General features: G+C 43.1%; 1 long non-coding RNA gene across 1 annotated transcript; it reads right to left on the bottom strand.

Moving 5' to 3' along the window:
* Positions 1-818: 818 nt before the first annotated feature.
* On the bottom strand, positions 819-7,996 carry LOC116070557. The gene is made up of 3 exons (XR_004110464.1): positions 7,571-7,996; positions 1,541-1,750; positions 819-1,442 (listed from the first exon to the last, which is right to left on the bottom strand). It is a non-coding gene; the product is annotated as an uncharacterized LOC116070557 (long non-coding RNA).
* Between the last annotated feature and the right edge of the window lie 1,826 nt (positions 7,997-9,822).

Here is a 9,822-nt window from a genome sequence, read left to right as displayed (position 1 = left end):
TTGTACATATTTTTGTCTTGTTTATCGAAATCTCATACCAGGATGTCACACATTTATTTTCTTAGAAGGTTTTGGGCTGGAAAGACAGCTCAGCTGTTAAGAATACTTGTTCTTGCAGGTGACCTGGGTTTGATTCCCAGTGCGCAAAGGACTCACAACCATCTATAACTCCAGTTCCAGGAATCTGGTGCCCTTTTCTGGCCTCTGTGGGCACTAGGGTCATATGTGGTACCCCTTCCCCCCAACACACACACACTAGCTTGATGAGGATAGGCTCCAATGAGAACAAAGACTTGAACAAAGGCTTATAGGAGATAGAGATCAGCAGAAGATTTACTGGCGGAGATGTCTTCCGGGCAGTAGAAAGTGTTCATGGCAAGATGCTAAAGCAGGCATGTTTGAGGAGTAGCACGAGACCAGTGAGCCTGAAAGCGAAGAGATGGGAAAAGACCAGGAACTGACGGAGGGTGATTGGTGAGCAGCAACTGGGAAGATGTTGGCGTTTACTCTGTGTGAGATGAGTAGTCACTCCAAAGTCCTGCTTAGAGTGATGATGTGATCTGACTCAGTGTAAAAGGAGTCAGGTTGGCTCCTGTCTCTATAGCTATCTGTATGGAGTAAGTATAAGGTCAGGGGACTTGGCATTGTTCATTAGTGGAAGCAAGGGTGTAAGAAGTGGATCCACCTCTAAAATATATCCATCCAGAATGCAGCTTGGACCCAAGAGCATCACTGTGGGTATGAGAAGTAGCTGCATTCCGTGTGCGTGTAGTGCAGAGGTGGAGTCAGCAGAGTTTCTAATGGGGTGGTTGCTGGGATGAAAGAGAGAGAAAGGAGTCAAGGGTAACAAGGCATCAAGGGTGTTGGTGCAAGCAACCACCATGGGTAACTCCTATTAATTGGTTTGGGAAAGGCAGTTGGGAGGAACAGGTTTAGGTAAAGATAAAAACTTGGTTCAAAGCATGCCAGGTTTGAGATGTCTATTAGATACGAAGCGATGAGTCTGAATTCTGCTCATTCTGATGCACAGCAAGTGATGGTGGTATGTGTCTTTGAAATAAAGGAAGAGCACAATAGTTTATTTTTAAAAAAATTCTGTTCCTTTCCCAGTCTATGCAACATCTCAGGCAGGTAAATGGTGTTCTATGGGTACGGAAGCTAGCCAAAGTCTGTCTTTTAATAGAAGAGCTCTTGTAGTCTTATGCAAAACAGCACAGGGTTGAGCCACTGGCTCCAGGAAGCCATCAATTTAAAGGGTGTGGTGTTTTGAGAAGTTTATGCAGGCACTTCTGCCGAGGTACATTTAATAAAGGAGGCTTGAGGAGAAGCAAACTCGGTCCTTGGGATCAGAGAAGGGATTTGTCAATGGGCACACTTTATAATTGTTCCTTTTGACCTCCTGATGAGGAATGATGTAAAAAACCGAAGCTCGTAAAGGAAAACTGGAAAGTAAATGAAAAATGTTGAAACATAAAACTGAACAAGCAAGGAAACAATATATTCTATGGAGCAACATATGTCATAACAAATTCACACTGACCTTCCTTCTCTCCTATTAGTTGTGAGGACCACTCTGGTCTCTTTACGTTTGTGTTTTGTTTTGTGAGACAGACGTTCTCTATGCAGCCCAAGGAAGATCACAACTTGCTGTATAGACTCAAGCTTGTTCTGCTTGGGCCCCACTCAGCCCCTCAGTGCTGGAACTGTGTACCACTGTGAACTGACTGCTGGCACAGCTTCAGTGTGGGTCCTACAGATGTGAAACGGTAGTTAAATATGCAAAGCAGGAACTGGGTAAAATGCTTGTATTTTGTTAGATCCGCTTTTAGAGCCTAACTCTCATTCTCTACTGTATTAGGAGGAAACACTACAATTGTTTTTAATACATCTCATCCCCAAAGCCCTAAATGATCTAATATATATATATATGGCTTATCAGAGCAGAAAACACACTTCACTGACTAATCCACAAGTCACAGGAACTTTTTGAAGTCATTTTGCTCATTTGTTGTTGTGTCATAAGCCACAGTTCTGAAGAGGATCTCCATAAAGGATTTGAAAACAACAATACACACCAGCCACGGATCCTGTCCCCCCTGGCTCAGGAAGCTCATAGAATTAGAGCTTGTGCTGGGATCACAAAGGGGAGGACTGGGATTCCCCAGGAGGTACCAGGACTAGGGTGTGCTGGAGCCCTGGGAAATGGGTTGGCAGTGGTAGAAGAAGGAAGAGAAAGCTTCCAGTTGGAGATGGCCTCACCCTATATTCCAGGAGGTGTCAGGTCATTCTTGAAGGATCAGGAGTTCAAGAGATTTGGCTGATTACTGGGGGAGCCACAGGAAGAATGCAAGGTGGGAAAACAAAGGTTTGTGTAACCAAGCTGCCTGCAGCCATGGAGAGCTGGGAAACACTTCTCTGCCCTTGTAGTCTGGCTCCAACCCTCCAGCAGGGAGGGTCTGTATGAATTCACTCAAGAGTCCAAATCCTCCAGGATGCGAAATACTTAAAACATTTCCAAAGTACTTACATGCTCATTTTTAAAAAGAAAAAAATCTTTAAAGCAAGTGTAAGGTGTTTTTTTTTTTTTTTTTTTTTTTTTTTTTTTTTTTTTTTTTTTTTTGAGTACTCCTTACTGCTGTTTAAAACGTATTAATACTTTTAGGAAATAACCGATGTTATTTGGGTATGGTGGTGTATACCTTTAATCCCAGCATTCAGGAGGCAGAGTCAGATGGGTCTCTGTGAGTTCCAGGCTAGTCAGAGCTACAGAGTGAGTTCCAGGACAACCAGGGCTACACAGAGAAACCCTGTCTCAAAAAACTCAAAAAAGCAAACCGACCGACTAACCAACCAACCAACCAACCGAACGAACAAACATACACCCCCCTCTACAACTCCTGTATTCCTTACAACAACATCACAAATATTATAACCCCACAATGCCCAGATGTTGCCTCAGCCACCCTGGGCCAGAGAGATTGGCTGCCAGAATGAAACATACCTGTAATGAATGCATAATGGTGATTTTCTAAGATATGTGCACCTATTTAATACAATTGGATTGTTAATTTGCTTAGCATTTAGTAATAATAAGAATAATAGTAGGTGATTTATTTGTTACTCCTAAAGTCATAATCCACTGCTCCTTTGGAATAGAAAACATTACCTTTCTGTAACAAGCCCTGGGCAGGAATGGTTTTGTGAAGACATGGGGGATGTGAGGGAGCAGCTACTGACATTTGGGGGACAGCTATGACATTTGTCATAAGATCAAGGGGCTTTCATCTTTATTCTCTTACTGTGTGTCTTCAACTCACACATTTAAAAAAAAAGTCACTTTGCTGAGTTACTTTAAGGCAAACACTTAAGGTCTAAGTTTAAGTCTGTGTATAAATGAGTACTGGACCCCTCTGTGGACAGCGCTGGGTGGGCACTGCTTTCATGTTCCTTGGCTCGTTATGAAGCAGAGCATGTCAGTTAGCCCATTTACATTGACTGTTAACACAAATATTGCCTCCCTGGCTCTCTATAGCAATTATTAAAAGCCAGAAAAGATGGGCATTTGTTTAATGAACAGGGATCCAATGTTACTGAATTGTTTTTGAAATACACATCTAAGATTTCCTTACTGTTGTCTTTTAATATTTTCTCCTCCCTCTCCTTTCTTTCTACTGCTTTATTTCTTTGTTTCTTTGTTCATTTGTTTCTTGTTTCTTTCTTTGCCTCTTTCTTTGTTACTTCCTTTTTGAGACAGGTTTTCACCTGTAGCCCTGGCTATCCTGGAACTCCTTGTGTAAATCCATCCCACATTGTTGACGGATACTGCGGGGCAGTAGGGATCAAGCTAGCTTTTCCAGGAACAAATACTGAGTTGGAGAGAAAAGTAAAAAAAAAAAAAAAAAAAAAAAAAAAAAAAAAACGACAGTTCTTGGCTACTGTACCAGTCAGATAGCTGTTAGAAGTTGGTCCTGAGATAAGCAAATAAAGCAACTCAGTGGATGAGAGGGCTTGCTTGGTATGGAAGCCTGACTCACTGAGTGCAGTGCCCTGAATCTGCATAAAAGGACAGGCATGATGGCTTGCATCTGAGAAGGGAGGCAGAGATAGAAGAATCTTCCAGAAGCTCAAGGCCAGAGAGCCTGCAGGACAAAGCAGGGCAGAAACAAGAGAGGCCCCGATTTCAACACAAGACAAAACAAAGCAAAAGAAAGTGGAAGAAGAGAATTGGCTCAGAAAAGTTAGCCCCTGGCTTCCAGTCCAGCACCAGGGCAAGTGCCTCCATGTGTAACAAGAGTGCAAATAAAAACGAAAGGCACTAAGCACATACACACTCTTCTAAATGCAGGTGGAAATTTGGGGAAACTGTCAATCCCAGCTTTACTCCAACTCCTCTGAAGCATTCTCTCTCCTTAAACTCAAATGCTCTATCACCTGGTTGGCACGCAGTCTAACCTCCTGCCTGAGCTCAGTTACACCCCATTTTCCTTCCCTTTAGCAAAGCAAGTGTGGGGTGACTCGGTTTCCAGTTCCATTTGTTCCTGCATACTACTTGAAGCTCTCTGCCATAATCTCTAATGTACACAGTTTAATGCCAAATGCCTGGGGCAGCATCAAGCCCTGCACTTCTCCCCAGTTCTTCCTGTTCAGCCTTTTGAAATCCTATAGAAGATCCCTTTCTGCTGGCGAATTTGCTGGTTCCCATGTCTTGGCTGCTTTGATGAAGACCTCACTTGAGTTGTGTTGTGTTTTACACACTGCAAACTTATGTATGGTAAGATGAGGGTGTAAGCCTCGGGCACAGTCTTTTCTCTGACCATCTCAAATGTCCCCTTTGGCAATCTTAGATGTGCTCTGACAAGTCCTGTGGGAAGGATATAACGCTAAAAAGTAGAACCATCCTTAAGAAGTACATAAAACTTGCACAGGAAGATGGCTGAACAATAAGTCACTAGAAGAGTAAACAGAGGACTCTAGTTAGTGTCACCTACACAGTCAATTCAGTGGTCTATACCACTCTTCCTTTTTGCTGGCTTTCAAACATCTCCCATCCCTTTGCACTAACATTCTCCTCTCACACCCAGACTTGGTTGGTTCTTTCTGTCCATTCTCATTCTCCCTCTCTTTTTCTCCCTTCTGCCATTTCATGGTGCTGAGAACTGAGCCCAGGGCTTTGTACGTGACAAAGAAACGCTCACCACCCCATGATGTCTTCAGTGCTGGAAGTGCATTTCTAGTTTCCCATGCAATACACAGTAGCAAGGTCAAACATACTCCAGAGTTAGGACCGTGGTCAAGGTTTCATACTCGTAAGATGTCTCTGGGGCAATGACTGGTTTTGTTTGTGTCTTGATTTGGAGAGGCATTTTTATTTTGACTTGTTGGCAATCTACTCTCTGTGCTGCTCTCTAGAACTCCGACCATGGGTGGCTTCAGGAACTTACTGGAGCGAAAGGCAGCCAGGAAGAGAGGCATTGGGTATGCTGTGTTGCATGTGGGCATGGAAATGCACAGTGAGGCTTTGATGGATCTGGGAGTGGCAGGGCTGGTCTCTGTGAGACAGAGATGATGCCAGGCTTCTTAGGGCCTTTCGTGCTCATGCTTGCCTCATCCTTGCCGGTCTAGGTGCTCCAGACTTCCCCTCCTCCTCATCTAAACCTGCTGTGTCCAGGAAACCTTCAGCAGTTGCCCAACCAAGGTGTGGCCAGCCTGATTTCCACCGGGCAGACCTGCTCTGTTCCAGATGGAGAAGAGGACAGGAACTTTGTCTCCACGTTGCAAATGTTTTCAGAATCAACCTTAATATCTGAAAAATGAGAAGTGAGCAAACTAGCAAGCCATGAAGAAGTACCCAGATCTCTGACCATTGAGCTGTTTGTAAAGCTTCTTCGAGCTCCCTCCAGGGCTAACCTTCTCAGTCTCTCACATGACTCTGTATTTTTTTTTTAAAGATTTATTTATTATTATAGATAAGAACACTGTAGCTGTCTTCAGAAACTCCAGAAGAGTTTCAGATCTTGTTACGGATGGTTGTAAGCCACCATGTGGTTGCTGAGATTTGAACTCAGGACCTTCAAAGAGCAGTCAGTGGTCTTAACCTCTGAGCCATCTCTCCAGCCCATGACTCTGTATTCTCTATGATTATTCAAAACCTCATCATATTTTGTTAAGTTCATTATTCACTGTTTTTTTTTAATTTATTTTGAGTAGGGCTTTTTTCTTTCTTACTTTTGTTATACTTTATGTGGGGAAAAAAAATCTAAATCCATCCACACTAAGATGCACAGAGCCGACGTTTGCCTGAGATCCTCTGTGTGCTTAGACAATCTAAACACAGACCTACAGGAGGATGGGGGCCAGTGAATGAAATTTCTAATTAAAGAACTGCTCATGCCACAGTAGGAAATAAAAACTGCAGATCAAGTCCAACAGGGTATGTAACACCAAATAAACCATATAAGGACATTTCATTTCCCCCACAAAAAGATTCTTGTTTTTCCTTATATTGAAAATATTTTTTCATACAATGTATTCTGATTATGGTTTTGCCTCCCCCCACTCCTCTCAGTTTCTCCACAAACCTCCTCCCATCCAGGTTGACACTTTCTCTCTCTCCTTAGGGGAAAAAACACAAACAAGCAGGGCTCTAAGGAATAATAGTAAAGGAAAATAAAATACAGCAAGTTAAATAAAAAGGAAACAAATCAGAATAGAGCAAAACAAGCAAGCAAGAAAAAGAGCCAAAGTTAAAGCACAAGAAATGCATATAAATGCACATGTGTGTATGTGCACACATAGACACATACACAGACATACATATATACACAAAGAGATGCATACACACAGACAGACACACACACAGACACATACACAGAGAGAGACACAGACATACATATATACACAAAGAGATGCATACACACAGACAGACACACACACACACACACATACACAGAGAGAGACATAGACATACATATATACACAAAGAGATGCATACACACAGACAGACACACACATACACACACAAGGACACATACACAGAGAGAGACACAGACATACATATATACACAAAGAGATGCATACACACAGACAGACACACATACACACACAAGGACACATACACAGAGAGAGACACAGACATACATATATACACAAAGAGATGCATACACACAGACAGACACACACATACACACACACACACAAGGACACATATACAGAGAGAGACACAGACATACATATATACACAAAGATATGCATACACACATACACACACACACAAGGACACATACACAGAGAGAGACACAGACACAGACATAAAGACACACAAATACAAACAGAGACACAGACACATACATACACAAAGACATGCATACACATACAGACACAAAAACACACGTACACACACAGACACAGACACACATACATAAGACATGCATACACACAGACACATACATACATATGCAAAGATATGCATACACAATACATACACATACATTCATACACACACACACAAAAGCTCCAGTCAGGAAGCAAAGGACCTATAAAGTAAAAAAGGAAAAAGAAAAAAAAGCCTTACACTTAATGGTAGTTGGTTTCCTTAGTGAGACTTCCTTGAAAAAACCAAATTTTCCATTTGCAAGTGGCTGTTGATTGGAGATAGCTTCTGGGTTAGGGATGGGAGTGTCTATCCTTCTCTCACCTGGTACAGCCCCGTGCATGCCCCGTGCAGCTGCCATAGTCTCTGTGCGCTTGTTTCTTCACTAGCCCTATTAGGCCTGGTAGGCCTTGGTTCTGTGGTGTCCTCCATCTCCTCTGGCTCGTGCATTCTTTCTGTCTCCCCTTCTGCAGAGTTCCTGGAGTCCTGAGAAAAGGAATTAGATGAAAGAATCTGTTTTAGAGCTGAGTGTTCCCAGCTTCCTCACTCTCTGCCTAATGTCTGGCAGAGACATTGTGGCTCTCTGTGTTTCATTGTGGCTCTGTGTCTGCTCCCATCTGCCGAGGAGGAAGCTCCTTTAATGCTGGCTGAGCAAAAAGCACTGATCTAGGAGTAGAGCAGAATGCCATTAGGAAGCATGCTTTTGCTATATTCATCTAGCAGAACAGTAATGTTTGGTTTTCCCCGGGTCCCTGGCCTATCTAGTCTCAGGTTATTCACCTAGAGAAGAAAGAGGGTGTCGCTGGCTCTTTGAGTCAGGGCAAAATGACTTGCATTATGGAGTTCTATGGCTCTTTAAAATGTGAAGTGTTACATAGGAGAGGGACTTGAGCTTAAAGTGACCCCAAGACACCGCACACTGGAGGCTGGGGAGATGACACAGTTGGTAAAAGTATTTGTTGTGTGTGTGTGATGACTCCCAGCATTCAAGTAAAAGAAGGTTGGTACGTGTTGGTGTGTGTGTGCGCGTGCGCGCGCATGCAGACCTAAGTGGATTTTAGAGCTCACCAACTAGCCAGTCTAGCCAATTAGTAAGCTCTAGACTCAGGGGAGACCCTTGAGAAAGGATGGACAGCTACGGAGGAAGACCCTGACCTCTGCCCCCACATACACACACTTGCAATGTGAGTGACACATATCTAATGACCTTCCCATTTTAAATAAAGGAAACATGATTATTGCTGTCAGTTTTTTTTTTTTTTTTTTTTTTTTTTTTTTTAAAGGAGAGAATCGGCCAGGCAGTGGTGGCACACGCCTTTAATCCCAGCACTTGGGAGGCAGAAGCAGGTAGATTTCTGAGTTCGAGGCCAGCCTGGTCTACAGAGTGAGTTCCAGGACAGCCAGGGCTACACAGAGAAACCCTGTCTCGAAAAACAAAAAACAAAACAAAACAAAACAAAACAAAAAACCAAAACCAAAAGGAGAGAATAATTTACCAAAGTAGGGGGAAAGTCCTCACATTGAAAGCTGTTGGACGTCTTTGCCAGCCAACTTTCTGACAGCAGCACTAGAAGTGGCTGCCCTGTGTTGATCACAAGTGTGCACTTGGGTGAGAGGAACAAAATGTGGACTGTTTGGCAGTGAATGAGTATATTTGCCTTGGGATAAAAATTCTAACAACTTTACAGTTAAACACACACACACACACACACACACACACACACACACACACCCCGAGGACATCACTCTGCCTGTAACAGCGTTTAGTGTGCAAGGATGAAGATCTGAGTTCAGATCCCTAGAATCCACATATAAGACCTGATGAAGTCTTAACGACGGGGTCTAGAACCCCAGTGCTGGGGGCAGGGCAGAGACAGGCTCATTGGGACTTAATAGCTGACAGTCTACATCTAGGTTCAATGAGAGACTCTTAAAAAGACTTAATTAAGTATAGATGTCTAATATGTTAATTATTTCATTTATCTCCATAAAGGCATATATGCAAGTTGATTCTCCCTAAGCAACACCCCCCCGCCCCCCCGCCATGCACACACCACTTTGGAAAGTGACCTTATTTTAGAGCCATACTCTATTTCTGTGTGTGTGTGTGTGTGTGTGTGTGTGTGTGTGTGTGTGTGTATAAAATGAAAGCAAAATCAAAAAACACAAGCTTGTTCTCTTTGGGAGTGACTCTTAAATTTTTAACGGGCATTGTACTGGTTAGTTTTTTGTTAACTTGGTACAAGCTAGGGCTTTCCGGGAGAAGAGAACCTCAGCTGGGAAAATGCCTCCACTATACTGGCCTGTAGGTAAGCTTGTGGGGGGTGTTTTCTGGATTGGTGGTTGGTATGGATGGGCCCTAGACCCAACCCAGTACCACCCCTTGGCAGGTGCTCCAGGATTGTATAAGAAAGCAGGTTAAGAAAGCAAGCTGTGAGGAGCAACCAGCATTC

Source organism: Mastomys coucha, unplaced genomic scaffold (assembly GCF_008632895.1).
Source record: "Mastomys coucha isolate ucsf_1 unplaced genomic scaffold, UCSF_Mcou_1 pScaffold1, whole genome shotgun sequence".
NCBI classification, from domain to species: Eukaryota; Metazoa; Chordata; class Mammalia; order Rodentia; family Muridae; genus Mastomys; species Mastomys coucha.
The sequence above is the reverse complement of the archived record's forward strand: the minus strand, read 5'-3'. Positions and strand labels throughout refer to the sequence as shown.